This window comes from Octopus bimaculoides, chromosome 9 (genome assembly GCF_046866305.1).
Source record: "Octopus bimaculoides isolate indiv1 chromosome 9, ASM4686630v1, whole genome shotgun sequence".
NCBI classification, from domain to species: Eukaryota; Metazoa; Mollusca; class Cephalopoda; order Octopoda; family Octopodidae; genus Octopus; species Octopus bimaculoides.
The window spans coordinates 70,373,066-70,389,140 of NC_142936.1; the positions used below are offsets into that span (position 1 = coordinate 70,373,066).

Consider the following 16,075-nt stretch of genomic DNA (forward strand, 5'->3'; position numbering starts at 1 on the left):
TATTTCGCAACATTGCAACGAATCTGCCAGCTCATTAATAATGCAACATAGTAATATTAGTGTTGCTGTAACAATCAGATAATCCCAGTGTAGTTACTAGCTTAATTATAACGGCAAATTAGTCGACTTTAACGAACCCTTTACATAAGATTATCCAGCTATGTTCACTGGAGCTTAAAATCTCTTCATTTTAACCTCTCGTAAAAACGTCTGTTTTAGTAACACGTGTAGAATTTTCATGGTCAGACTTCGCAGAATTCACTAGAATATACGAGATTATGTTTCTCACACACACACACACACACACACACACACACACACACAAACACATGTATACATATGTATGTATGTAAATATGAATGCATAAATGCATATATATATATATATATATATATATATACATGCGTGTACACATATATACATACATACAAATTATAAAATCTGGTAATTAATCATATATTAATTAATATCGATTAATTATCAGGAGGCCAGCACATCTAAAGAATCAAAGAGATTCAGAAATAGTATCTGCAATCTCAGGGGATTAAGGTACATTTTTAAAAAATAACGTTGACCACTAACGTGGACAATTAATGTACTAGAAATAGATCACATATATATATATATATATATATATATATATATATATATATCATAAGATTTTTAAACTCTTAAATTTTCATATTCAAAAGAGACAGAGACTTCAAATTCGATATATCGATTTATTCACCACTCTATGTTAACATTTCTATGCCAAACTTATCCAGTGACTGGTCCATTGGATTTAGACGTTTGGCACTTCTTCAGGAGTGGTTACCTTTCGAACAAAACACGAAAAAACACATACATAACTATTATTAGGACATCGTTAGCTTTCGTGTTTGTTATTATAGGGGAGATAACTCCTTAATTTTCTATTTTTATTGCTCTCCTGTGGATTTCCACTAGATTAATTATTTTGTTTATTTCTCTTTACTATACCATATTACCCGTATACATATGCATAAAAATAGAAAATTAAGGAGTTATCTCCCCTATAATAACAAACACGAAAGCTAACGATGTCCTAATAATAGTTATGTATGTGTTTTTTCGTGTTTTGTTCGAAAGGTAACCACTCCTGAAGAAGTGCCAAACGTCTAAATCCAATGGACCAGTCACTGGATAAGTTTGGCATAGAAATGTTAACATAGAGTGGTGAATAAATCGATATATCGAATTTGAAGTCTCTGTCTCTTTTGAATATGAAAATTTAAGAGTTTAAAAATCTTATGATATAAATATAAACTGTGAGAACGACCCTTAAGGAATCTAATTAATGATCTCCTAAGGTAAGTTCTTATGCTATATTGGTAACGGTTGCCACATCCTCTGGAAAAAAATTATTATATATATATATATATGCATATATACACACATATATGTACGCGCGCACACACACACACACACACACACACACACACACATATATATATATATATATATATATATATATATATATATATATATATATATATATGCATATGTAGTTACAGGACGTCACAAAATGTAAACATGAAATACGATGACAAAATTTTGTATGCGAACAACGAGAGAAACAAATGGAAAACAAGATAAGTAACATAAAAAATGACCCTTCATCAAAGACACAACACGCCGCTGGGAACCGGCCTCACGACCTCTCGATCGTGAGCTGAATATCTCTAACCACTTAGCCACGCTCTACAAGTATTAAAAAAGAAAAAGAAAGTGTACTCCGGATATTGTAATTTAAGGTGAACTATTTAAAAAGACGGGGTAATAACGGTTTAATTTCTTCCCCTTGTGGGTCTACTGGATCAGGTTTGACCTGGGGGTTAAACAACAACTATATCAACATTTGGTCGATTTTAACATGATGATTCTTGGTAAGGCGGCGAGCTGGGTAAAATGCTTAGCGGCATTTCGTCTGTCTTTTTATTCTGGGTTCAAATTCTGCTGAGGTCGACTTTACCTTTCGGCGATCGATAAATTAAGTGCAATTTGGACACTGGGATCGATGTAATCGAATAGCCCCAACCCCCCAAAATTCCTTGCCTTGTGCCAAAATTTGAAGGCAATATGATGACTCTTAATATCTTGTTTTTAGAGCCAGTTTGTGTTCGGCGTTGCTGTTGTTTTATCCTTTCTAAGCCAATCAATTAAGTATTTCATCTGATGTGATTTGTAATTAAATTCATTGAACTGTAAGGAATGCGAAGATAAACACGGAAGCAAAAAGGGGGGAGGGAAGTAACTAAACGGGCGCAAGTATGGTTATGTGGTTAAGAAGCTCACTTTGTAACCATGTGCTCTCAGGTTCAGTCCCTCTGCATGGTACTCTGGGCAAATGACTTCTACCATAGCTCGAGCCCGCCAATGCCTTGTGAATGAACTTAATCGGCAGAAACTGTGTGGAAGCCCGTTGTATGTATATATATATATGCGTGTGTCTTCGTGTTTGTGTTTGTCCCCTTTCTCAAATGTTTGACAACCGGTATTTGTTTGTTTACCCACATAACTCAGCGATTCGGTAAAAGACACCATCAGAGTAAATACCAGGTTTAAAAAAAAATAAGTACTAGGATCGATTTGTAACGGCTAAAACCCTTCAAGTCGGTGCCGCAGCAGGGCTGCAGTCCGATGACTAAAACAAGTTAGAGATGAAAGATAAAGGATAACATTGATTAGCAGACCAAGACATTTTTTTATAGCCGTTGTCATGGATTACAATTCGAAACGAGTTTCAACATCATCGATGCTAAGACGACTTTCCTATATACTGGTTTTGTATTATACACTACTACCATCATCTTTACACAACTTCTAGGTTATAGACAGTCTCTCACTCTCTCTCTCTCTCTCTCTCTCTCTCTCTCTCTCTCTCTCTCTCTCTCTCTCTCTCTCTCTCTCACTCACGCAAACAAATACGTTAGAGTAGAAAGATATGTTCCCGAAGAAATTCCATTACGACTCTATTTTTGATTACCGATGATAGTTATTTCAAAATTTTAATTATGCCAACGTGGGAAACAAGAACGTCACAAATGTCACATTTTTTTCTATTAGGCTTCATAACTATAACTAGAGAGAGTTTCAAAAATAGTGAAAACTACAGGAAACCAATCAGCTCTTTTTTTTCATTCTTTGACACTATCGTGGAAAGTATCATCTGAATGTACGAACATATACCGTTGTTTTGTTTTATTTTGGTTTTCATATAGTTAATACACTCGTACAATGATAGCCGTGTGGTTAAGCAATATGGCTTTACCCCAAGAGGGTTCGACCCCACTACGCGAGTCTTTTTCGTTTTCTGTGGCGACAGGTTAACTGTGGCTGTGTTTGTGTATATTAGTATAAAATGGTGAATAGTCATCGAATTACATCTCTTTGCCGAAACTCTAGCTTGATCAGCTATTTGGTAAGGATAAATTGGTAAAATATGTACCAGATTGTTATACTCCTGGGACAAATAACAAAAAATTCCTTGACTGAAACCAGCGAAATACTAGTTTAAGATGGCCACTTATCAAGATTCACAACCAGGAACTGCTGAGGCTAAACGTTATAGCTTGAAGAAATGTAAGTAAATTATTTTATAATCTTTATGAATAGTTAATGTTAATTTAGCTGTTCTTTAAGATATTTTGCAATCGTCATCTGTGATAAAATATACAGAAGACACTTGGTCAAGATGCCACGTAGCGGGACTGAACCCGAAACTATGTGGTCGGCAAGAAGCTTGCTTCACAACCACATGAATCCGGGAGCAGTCCCACTGTGTGACACCGTGGCCAAGTGTCTTCTCCTATAGCCTCGGGCCGACCAAAGCCTTGTGAGTGAGTTTGGTAAAGAGAAATTGAAAGAAATCATCCATATGTATATGTATGTGTGTGCGAGTGTCTTTGAACGCAGAACTTCTGGGGAAACTGCACTGCATTAACCAATGTCTTTATCCACTATGTTAAGCTCATAGGCAGAGTCAGGGTGAATTTTTAAGGCTTGTAAACTCCTATTAAATATCTTATGTTGCCTCACTACCGATTAGATGATGCCATTCTATATCGTACACGATTTTGTATTGTATGATACAGATCTATATTGTATGTATGTATGTGTGTGTAAATATATATATATATATATATATATATATATATATATATATATAATATATATATATATAATATATATATATATATTCACGTAGTGAAAGCAACAGTCAAAGTCAGGACGCCACTCTGAATAATTCATTATATAAAGTTCATCTCAGAAATAGGGAATTGTATCATCAAAAGTATTAGTTTCTGAATTCGGCAGCAGAAGGCCAGTAATTCTGAAGAGTAGGAGTTAGTCGATACCATCGACCCGCTCTACTTGCTGCTACTTTATTTTATCAACTACGAAAGGATGAAAGACTAAGTTGACTTCGGTAGGAATTGAGCACAGAACGTAAAACGCCGGAACAAATCCTGCAAGCATTTTGTCTGACGAGATGCCGGAGCAGAATTCCGCCTCAACATCCGAAACTCTGAGTTTTATTATGGCAACCGACTAATTGTCACATATTATATATATATATATATATATATATATATATATATATACTAGCTGAATGACCTGGTGTTGCCTGGGTTACTGCTGTTCTTATTCAGATTAGTAAACAATAAATATAAAGATATATTCTCATAGTTATTTCAAAATATCTATATTTTTTTTTTAATATCCAAATTGTAGTGATAAAAGAATTTCGAACTGAAAATCTGTCACTGTTGAAGCACCTCAGGGTAAACAATATTCATTGTGTAATTTTTTGTTGGTGTCGAAATGAATAAATTGTTGCTGCTTCCAAGTCGCGAGCAAGCAACATAGAGTTGGTTGTGGGAGAAGCATGTAGTAGAGAGATTAAGTCCAACTACATTGAGGGGTTGACCCTGAGGTTTGTTAATTGAAATACCAAAACTTAATTTGACTGGAAACTGAAGCGTTTTAAATCTAAATGGAACATCTGTAGGTATGAGGGGGACTTTTGGAATAAAGACATTTTGTCCTTTGTGATTACCTGCTATGATTGTTGTCTGTAGGACATGGGGTTTCATGGAAGTAACAATTAAGCGAGTTCCTTTACACAGGTGAGATGGGTCAAGATTCCTAAGCAACATAATGAGAGCACCCAGTTTTAGTGTCAAGTTATGCAGTGGCATCCCAGTGGGTTTAAGTGCGTTCAGAAATTCAACAGGGTATTGAACAACCTGATCTTGATCGACTGTTCTCAATTGATTTAAATGTTATTTCTGGTGTATCTGTAAACTTTTGAAGAAATTCCTGATTGAGTTTATCAACCATTTCATTAGTTGGAATCAGTATGGCTCTTTCACATAACCAGTTTACATCCGTGTAATTGACAGATAAATCAGGAAATACTTTATCCATAAGATCCCTAAGAGTGTCCTTTGATCGCATGTAATTTCATGTAGCTGAATTCTTGAGATGAATGTTAATATCCCATTACCACTCTTAAGAAGCTCATATGATCACCTTGTAGAAGTATTCTCATGTTGCTTGTACAATGAAGTTTTTTCGTGTCTCCAAAGGTACGATTTTTGTAAGCATGCATTGACCTCGTTAGCTTTTGATTCTTTGGGGATAACTGGCAACGTTTGACAAAAATTTCCTGCAAGAAGAATTGTTATTCCTCCCATGAGCGTGCTATAGTTTTTTGTCCTGGAGGTTACGGTCAAGTACCTCTAGAGCTCCATGATGTGACAAAGTGCACTCATCCCAAACAATGAGGCAGGTTTGTTGGAGAACTGTTGCCATTGCAGAGTTCTTGGAAATGTTTCACATTTGAGATTCTTTCGTTACAGGGTTTAGAGGGAGCTTGAACATAGAATTGGCAGCTCTTCCCCCATTGAGGAGGATAGCTGCAATACCAGAAGATGCGACACTGGAAGAAAGTTAGATTTTATTTCCTCCCTTTTAGGATTGCAGGTGAAAGTGACAAAAGTTTTCGAATGTGTAAGGAACATGCGCGTGCGCACGCGCACACACACACACACACACACACACACACACACACACACACGCACAAACTCTGCTTTATATATTAAGATATATATACATTAGTTACCTCTGTTTCTTTCTCTCAATCGATATCCACCTCTACCTATTCACTCCATTTCCCAAATTGTCCTCCCACCACGCATATATCATGCATGAATTTGTATCTCTGTCTCTGTCTATCAATCTCTCTCTCTCCTTCCCTCTCTCTTTCTCATTGTCTATACCTTTGTTATTTAATCACGTCCCCTCTCTAATTCCATCTATCTGTTTTAGATATCTTTCTCCTTTCCACTTCTCCCTTCTATTCATGCTGTCTCTTTCTCTCTCATTTCTTCCATTCCTCACTATATATCACTGTCTGCACATCTGGTTGTCTGTCTTGCTAGGCACTGGCTGCTACCTGGCTATTTCACTATCCCCCCCTCTCTCTCTCTCTCTCTCTGTTAACCTCCCACATATTTATTTATCTATCTAATCCACCAATCTTCATAATACGTTCTTTCTTTCTTCCAACTCTCTTAGCATATCTTTTCCACATTCCAATACGGCAGATAAAAAAAGTTTACTAACAAACAGAAAAGAACCCGTGATCTGGTCTTTCACATCCTTGACTCCATTTTAGACTCCTTTATTAGATTTCAAAAGCTTTTAAAAATTAGTAGCCAGGAAAACACAACAAACCAAAAATATGCCTTTCACAAGAACTAGCAACCAAGAAAACACCCAAAGCTTTCAAGTTTCTTTCACTTCTAAATCTTAACCATGCAGACTCAATATGGCATCTGGCCAGTCCAGATTTGACATATGTGAAGTCAAACCAATTTAAGATACTCTACTTTCTCAAGAAAAGTATGACTACGTTTTAATCAAACATCACGATTACATTTGCAACGTTGTTGAAGACTTGGGAATAATAATATCATAACAAAGATTCTGAGAATTTTAAAAGCCAATTTGAAAACTCTCCCAAAAGAAATGTCAAAAACTATGACCCAGCATATTGGCCGTATGAATCATCGTGAGTGGAAATTCATCATTTTTGTTATAGATAACTTGATAAAAGAAACCATTATTATTAAAGGAAATCATTGTTATGAACCTGATGTTTCTTATTGATAAATAGTACAATTTTCTGAAAGATGCAAATAAATGTACGTAGTTTCTTTTAAACAATGATGTGATAAGAAAATTAACAATGGCGGATATTTTGCTTAGAAGATGGCTTCTGTATGTCGAGAGCACCAAATCAATACAATTTATTGCTTTTGTTGCAAAGTTTTTGACTTCTCAATTAAGTCATTTTTAAGAAAATCTGGAATTAATGACTGGAAGAATGCTCGTGAATATTTGCAGTCACTTGAAAATTCAATACATCTACTGGAATGTTTGAAGAAATGGTCCGAGACTTCCCTGCGAAAGCAGACTAATAAAAATAGGAGAAGCAATCACGTGTGGAAAAAAGAACGATAGCACTGGAGCGTTTAATGGGCATTAGTCCGTATCTAACTACTGAAACTTCAGGCACATTACTTACTTTGCACACAGGGGTCTTTTTTGTTATTTATAGATCTTACTAAGCTACTTGGAAGATTTGTAATGGCAATGAACAAACATTCATGTCGAATTATGTTTAAAGAAACTTATATTCACTGTGGCGGGAGAAAATGTTTAGAATGAAACAATCAATTTGTTGCTGTTTAGAAAAATATATTAAACAGATTAAAGAAAGCACGCATTTCAGTTTTATCTCAGACTGTATGCCAGATATGTCATTAGATGTAGAAGGTATTTCAATGAAGGAACTTTTCGTGGGCTATGAATCGGTTATAGATATCTTTACTGACAGAGGGTTTTACGAATTTTGATTTTCTGAGAGGGAGAGAGATAGAGCGAGAGCGAGAGAGAGAGAGACAGAGAGACAGAGAGAGAGAGAGAGAGTCATAATTACGTAACTACAAAGATCAGGCAACGATAATGGTTCGGATATGAAACATAACAAAGAAGTAGATCAGGCGCGATTCATGAAGACAAATTCACGGGCGTTAAATATGTGTATGTCATAAGCTGAGTCTGAACCTAGTAGTTGGTGATAGTACAACACACTGCCGAGTATCCATTTCTTGTTTTTTTTTCCTTTATTTGTTTATTTATTCTTTTTATTTACTATATTGACCAACGCTTATACGTTTTTTTTTTTTGGCATTTTGTGGACGATGATATGTACAAGAAGAATTTTTTCATGCATGCTTCGTTTCAAAATCTTTTAGCGAGATTAGACGAGAGTGCAAATTAGAATGTGTCTCAAGGACTTATAAGACTCCAAGAAGCCTTTTGTAAAACTTTCAGAAATGCCTGCCTCTGCTTCTACAGTCAGATATTAAGTAGAGACCTTTCAATCACAAATAGATTACAGTTTTCTAGTAATGATGAATGTCTGGTATGATGTCTTAGGCAGAGTAAAATATGAATTTCAAATTTTTGCAGAAGGCCAGCAATTTCGAGAGAAGGGTAAATCGATTACATCGACCCCAGGGCTCAACTGGTATTTATTTTATCCACTCCGAAAGGATGAAAGGCAAAGTCAACCTCGGCAAATTTTGAACTCAGAACGTAAAGACGAACGAAATACCGCTAAGCATTTTAACCGGCGCGCTGACGATTCTGCATGCTCACTGCCTTTGGGCGAAATTTGAACTCTAAACGTAAAGTCAGACGAACAGGCAAAGTAAATTATTGTCAGCAAAACCATGCAGAAATGCTTGTGTGGAATTGTCTACTGCAGTCTCATTACTGCAGTCTCATTACTGCAGTCTCATTACTGCACTAATTACTTAATTCATTATCAAGTAATTAGATATTAAAGAGCACAAGTATCAGTGAGAGAATTAACTACAAAATTTGGCGTAAATAAAACAAGAACCGCTTTGAATATGAATGTATTGATAAGGTTTCAAATACAGGTAACCCAGAAAGAAGATTGTTTTTTTTAAATCATATGTTCAATACAACATTTGATACAGCTTTTAATTTTTCGCCAAAAAGATTTGAACAGTTTTAACTCGTGGGGTTTTTAAATAACAAAAGATCACGTTATAGCATTCAGGTTCAGCAGTTCGATCACAGATTAGTGAAAAATGAGAGAAAGTGAGAAAAAATATCGAAAGAATATAATTTTAGAAGTTAGACAAAATTTGAAAAAATTCACTTAGTAAGAAGCTAGAATGAACCAAAGGATTTAAAGTTATTAACAATATTTATGAATAAACATTAGGAAAAAATAACATGAAGTGATTGGACTTCAGATTCAAGATTTGAGAGACATTTTTGTTCTTAAACATCTTAAAAGTATTTTTGTTTTTAAAAAAAATAAAAACTTAGAGACTTATTAAAATTTTAATCTAGTTAATGTAGTGAAAATGATAAATTGCTCAAGAGAGAAAGTAAAAAAACAATTTTCTGTTTAGCAATTCATTGTAATTATTCTAAACAACTCCAAATTAATTTTTAATTTTAATTCTAACTGCTTAATCATTTCGAGTGATTAACCAATTAAGCAATTATAAATCTTAGATGGCAGCTGGAAGTGACTGTTGTAAAACAACTAAAGTCCTCTCACCACATCATGTAACCGACGCTCCATGCAGACGTAGTGGTCTTTTCAAATTCCATCAAGGAAGTAATGAAGTGACGATGGGCTGTGCCTTGGAAACAACACATAGGAAAAGCTGTGGAATACCAGAAAATTTGTTGATTACTGGGAGTTGTTGGAGCAGAGCTGAAGACAGGGCTGGCAGGCTCGCTGCAAGCCAACTGAGTTGGGTTAAAAAGGACTTAGAAAAAGATATATACCCATGTCTTGATATTCATTTTTCTTGTTTGTATCACCAATCTGATGTTGTAAAAATAGTTATAGAAAATGCCATGAAAATATTTGCAAATCTAAAATTGAGGGAAAAAATGATTTAGCTATGATAATGTTCAATGTTCAATGTTCACCATCTGGGTTTTGTTTTTTTTTTAATCATATTCTTTAATATATTGAAAGAAAATATATTGAAAGAAAGAAAATCCGTTCGGATTTTCTCTCTACCGGTTCTTCGCTCAATGTAAAAATAATGTACCAAGATCATTGCCAATAATATAGATACTCTCTCTCTATCTCTCTCTCTCTCTATCTCTCTCTGATAAATTAATAATAAGATTTGAAACTGATGTCGTGTTTGATCCGTGCTCTTAGCCTATTTGTAAATTGTAATAAACGCTTCTATGTTTGTATGTTATTGTTTCTCTGGAAATTTTTTATAATTATATTTCTAAGAGCCCCCGACATTCAGTTTGTTCAGGGTTGCATCAAGCCAAGAGTCACTCTACCTACTGCCAAGCTTTTGTAACAAGAGTCGAATTTGAGTCGCCACATTACGGACTTCAAGTCACGACATCGGTCGACTTTTTCGCGCGTTAGGCTAAGATATCAGCCAATCAACGGCTAGTTTTCACGTGATAGTTTCTCCAGAGCCTTCTAGATTGTTCTCCTAATAAACCTACCAAGGAAGTTGGTTTTAGGCGCCAAACTTCATTGTATGCGAAGAGGCGGTCCCATACACACTCCTTCTTACATGATCGCTCTAACGACAGCATGCTCATCTGGATATGTGTTATATGATGGCAGACATGATGCGACGTGTTCTGGTGTTTAATCCATCCCTTGTGCTAAGCCTTTATATCCGGCTTGCATGTTGCATTATGTTTCTTACATCTCGGGCAGTGTAAATAAAATCATATTTAAATGTTCGCAAGGTGTTGTTAAATCATTCCTGCGTTAAATCATTCACAAACATCATCTTGCAACACTTTATTTTTCTAATTTTCGTTAAATTTACACCATGAAACTTTATACCAAAATAAGCATCATATGCTTCTTTCACAGTCAGTAACATTTTTCTTGTAAGATGTATATAACAGATTCATGACCAGGAATCGAAAGCTAGGTCTTTAGGTTCGTTTCTCTGAAAATTGTACTCTGAAAAGCCATTTGTCTAAACTATCAGAAATTTACCATTATCTCAAGTGAAACTAAGGTGAACCTAGATAAACTTGATTCACTTTCAATCACGGTGACCTAATTCCTTACAATCTTAGAACTCTTTAATTTCTTTTTTTCACACATTTATTGGTAATGAGGATATTGCACTTAACAGACTGTTATTCACAATACTAACATTTGCAGTTTTTTTATTCAACTATTTGCAGTTGCTTTTGTTTAAGTAACAATTGAATGAAATTTGCAAAGTTATTAACAGATAACATTTCGTTACTTCATTCAATACATCCAGTAATTATCGAGATGTTACATTTTTTACTTAGCCAAGAGCATTCATTACAAATTGAACAGAATACTTTAGAATTGTTTAAGCAACTTCTTCGTGATGAACTCATATTAATCTTAATCTGCAAGAAAGATAAGATTATGTTAAGATTAGATTATATATATTTTTAAGGAAAATTACGAGATTGGATAAAAGCAGCGTTAAGAGTACAAAGATAAAAATGACTTTTCTTTATCTTTCAGTAACTTTAAGTTTTGGGGGGAAGACGGTATATCAAAAAGTAAAATCAATTTGGCAAAACTGATTCCATTTTCAGATTCAGCACCCGAAAATACTCTGAAATCATTCAAATATTTTTGGCAACTAAGCAAATGTTGTTGTTGTTGTTGGTCTGTATTTATTCAAATCAATGATTTACATGCTTGTACCCACTATTAACCACCACCACCATCACAACAATAACAACAATAACAACGACAACGATGACAGTAAAAAAAAAACAGCATATTAACATTGGTGTTGTAACAGTTAGTTAATCTCTGTAAACTTGCTGGCTTAATTATAACGGCAAATTAGTCTGCTTTAACGAACCCTTTACATAGGATTATCCTGCTATGTTCATCGAAGCTTGAAATCTCTTCATTTTAACCTCTTGTTAAAACATCTGTTTTGGCAACACGTGTAGAACTTTCACTGCCATGGTCAAATATTGCAGAATGAACTAGAATGTAAGACAAGGTTATGCAGATGTGTATGAATGTGTGTCTGCGTATGCATGTATATGTGCATATGTAACAGAGAAAGAAAGAAAGAAAGAAAGAAAGAAAGAAAGAAAGAAAGAAAGAAAGAAAGAAAGAAAGAGAGAAAGAAATGGAGATGTTTATTGATAAATGTTAACCTATTTGGCTGGATATGGCAGGAAATGAGAGGAATCAGATGAGGGCAACGAGAGTGGGGGGATTCCGTTAAGCTGATAGAGATATGGGGAGGGAACAACAGTGAGGGGGGGAGAAGAATTTAGAGGCTAAAAGAGAGTAGAGAGAAAATAGATGGACGATTGAGAGATCGAGAGAAAGAGGGAAAGATTAAGGAAAGGAAATAAAGAGAAAAGATATTGCTAATGGTGATAATGATGAAAAATGGCGGTACTTATATATAATAAATCATCTCAAGTTCATTACCGAGTAATGATTTCTTAGGGTGTACGATAGCGTGCACATACACACACACACACATTCACAAGCAAACACATGTATACTCACACTCATACACAGATGTACGGGAAAAAAAACATACATAGAAACAAGCCAATACAAAGTTGTATTGGCTTATAAGTTGTCCTTTTTTTTTTTTCAAGTTCATGTCTAGCAGAACTATTACACCACCACCACCACTACCAACAACAACAACAAAACAATTACCATTATAACCACCACTACTACTATTACTACTACTACTACTACTACTACTACTACTACTACTACTACTACTACTACTACCATCAACAACACCACCACAATCTCCACAGACTCCACCAACATCGCTACCACCACTACTTTTACTATTAAGCATCAAACGCACTTATAGAAGGCAACTGGAACTCGTTTCAGTGTACAGTCACTGGGATCCCGCATTAATATCGTGGTATGTATCTTCTATACCGCGTAATATATAATATATATATTTATATATTATTATTATCATCATTATTATTATTATTATTATTATTATTATTATTATTATTATTATTATTATTATTATTGCTTTACTCGACAAAAGCGGTGCTCCAGCATGGCCACAGTCAAATGACTGAAACAAGTAAAAGAGTAAAAGAGTAAAAGAGTATTATTATTATTATTATTATTATTATTATTATTATTATTATTATTATTATTATTATTGTTCAGTAGTTTTATTTTTATAACGTGCTTTCACTTCACTACCGAGCGCATCTCTGTGTGCCCTGGGTATATGCTGTGGTTTGCTGTGATGCTCTTATGGTTACTGTATTGAAAGTGTTTTGCGTAGGATGTGTGCAGTGCCCAGTAGTGCAATTTTCTGTGTTATATATATTTGTAAGTCCTGGTGTTTTTGTTATGTATTTGTCTGAATATTTTTTTATCATACCTAAGGCGCCTACTATGATAGGAATTGTTTCTGTTTTTAGATTCCACATTCGAGTTACCTCTATTTCCAGGTATTTGTATTTTGAAAGTTTCTCCATTTCTTTTAAGGAAACGTTGTCATCTGCTGATATTGATACATCAATTAGAAAGCATTTTTTCCTTCATGATCTCTGACAACTATATCTGGCCTATTGGCCTTAATTTCTCAAACTGTGTGTATTGGCATATCCCAGAGTATGGTTGCTTTCTCGTTTTCTGTGACCTTTTCTGGCGTGTGCCTATACCATCTTTTTTCTGTTGTTATTCCATAGTGTTGGCATAGCTTCCAGTGTATGTAGGTCCCAGCTCTGTCGTGTCTGTGAATATATTCCTTCTTAGCCAGGACTGGGCAGCCAGAGATTATATGATTTATTGTTTCTTGTCCATCACCATCTATTAGTATTATTATTATTATTATTATTATTATTATTATTATTATTATTATTATCATTATTATTATTATTATTATTATTATTATTATTATTATTATTATTATTATTATTATTATTATCTATCTATCTATTTATATTTATTTATTTATTATTTTTTGCATACCACCAGTTTTTCGCGACCTTACTGACTATTTAGTCAGTGTTAAACTATATCGGTTTGACAAGATTTCGGTCTGGCATTCGGTGATTGGTTGACTGTTGCTGACGAGACAAAAAGTACGCCGAAATCACATGATGCAACAGTCACATTCAATGGTGTGCTGACAAAGTTGCGCCTGCCGATATAATCTGCGCTATTTAGCACTTAACGTCTACACGAGATGAATGGCTAGGACGACTGACGCAGCTTACGCCTTTTAAAGCAACACATCCATATTAAGTTGGATGTGCAAATTTATATATATGTATGTGTATGTATGTGTGTGCGTTTGTCCATGTTTTGTTTTTTGTTCCTTATTCTTTTTTTTTTATTCTATGTCTCTGTCCTCCATGCTTAAAGTTGTAAGTCTTAGTTTTGCTCTGTCTTCTACAGGGAGACTTTCTGGATGAATGGTACCAATTTTTCCAGCATCGAGATTATTGTGATTCTGAATAATAACACGGTTGATAAAATGGTTTTATTCGCGTCTGTTGTTTAGTGTTCATTGTATTAATTTTCAACCAAGATTTTTACTATTACATAAATATACACGTGTAAATTTATTTACATTATTTACATTTGATGGATACATATCCACATTTTGTTGATATACCCTCTAGCCTTCATCAAGTGTCGAGGGGAAATTTCGAACCTGGGTTCTCATTCCTAAGTTTTACAGATTTTAACAGTTCCAGTGGTGGATTGGATCTGTAGTCCTCGAATTTATGTATGTATGTATGTATGTATGTATGTATGTATGTATGTATGTATGTATGTATGTATGTATGTATAAGAGAGAGAGAGAGAGAGAGAGAGAGAGAGAGAGAGAGAGAGAGAGAGAGAGAGAGAGAGAGAGCAGAGGTCAGCTATGAGATCGAGTCACCATTACATACCTGATTTCTCGTTTCGCTTCAAAAGAAAACAATGAGCCGTTAAAAAAAGCAAAGGTTAAAATGAAAATAAAATAATATGATATTTAAAGTTAATCGAAGTGAAAGCAATAGAGGTGTTCAACAACCAGAAAAATATTTCTGAGATTCAATAATGTCAAGATACTGAAGCTAAAGTCAATAATTTCTGCCATGACAAGAAAACCTCTTTCGAAATTTCTAAGATAACGATTTTAAATTTTGGCACAAGGCCAGCAATCATGAAGGAGAGAGGAAGCCGATTACGTCGACTCCAATGCTCAACTGGTACTTATGAAAGGCAAAGTCGACCTCGGCGAAATTTCTAAAATAACAATACGAGCTAATGGTGGGTCGACGATAGAATTAATTGGCACTCCGTCGGTTACGACGACGAGGATTTCCGTTGATCCTATGAATGAAACAGTCTGCTCGTGAAAATGACGCGCAAGTGCCTGAGCACTCCACAGACACACGTACCCTTAAGGTAGTTCTCAGGGAGATTCAGCGTGAAACAGAATGGGACAAGGCTGGCTCTTTGAGATACAGGTACAACTCATTTTTGCCAGCTGATTGGACGGGAACAATGTCAAATAAAGTGTCTTTCTCAAGGACACAATGCGCCGGTAATCGAACTCCCGACCTTATGATCGTGTGCCGAATATCCTAATCCTCCCTTAGTTTACTTTGCTTTCTATTCTTTTGAAGTCGGTGAAATAAATATTTGTCATTGAAAAAAAAAAAGAAAACCAATCCAGTAAAAAAAGCATCAGAAACAAAATAAAAGAAACAAAAACAACCCTCTAACAACGAATAAGCTTACACAGTATATAGTTATTTGTTTTACATTCTAAGGAAGAAACAGAGAGGGTATGCTCGACGTTTCGAGCAATAGGCCTTCGAAGGTGGTCAGATTGCACTGAATTCGGATTCTTTTTCTTTTCTTCATCATCTTTTAGTCATGAGGAAAGGTAATGCACATGACCTCCTTTCAGAGGGCTTC

General features: G+C 35.0%; 1 long non-coding RNA gene across 13 annotated transcripts in view; it reads left to right on the top strand.

The window, feature by feature from the left end:
- The window catches only part of LOC106868037 (uncharacterized), a 61,255-nt gene that overhangs the window by 2,170 nt on the left and 43,010 nt on the right, over nucleotides 1–16,075 (top strand). The window contains exon 1 of one of the 13 annotated variants that reach the window (XR_016243181.1): nucleotides 12,588–13,052. The exons of 9 other annotated variants lie outside the window; for them this stretch is intronic. This is a non-coding gene — a long non-coding RNA (uncharacterized LOC106868037). Of the gene's footprint in view, nucleotides 1–12,587; nucleotides 13,053–16,075 lie in introns of those variants that run through there. 3 more of the 13 variants (XR_016243185.1, XR_016243179.1, XR_016243182.1) reach the window with 3 other exon arrangements.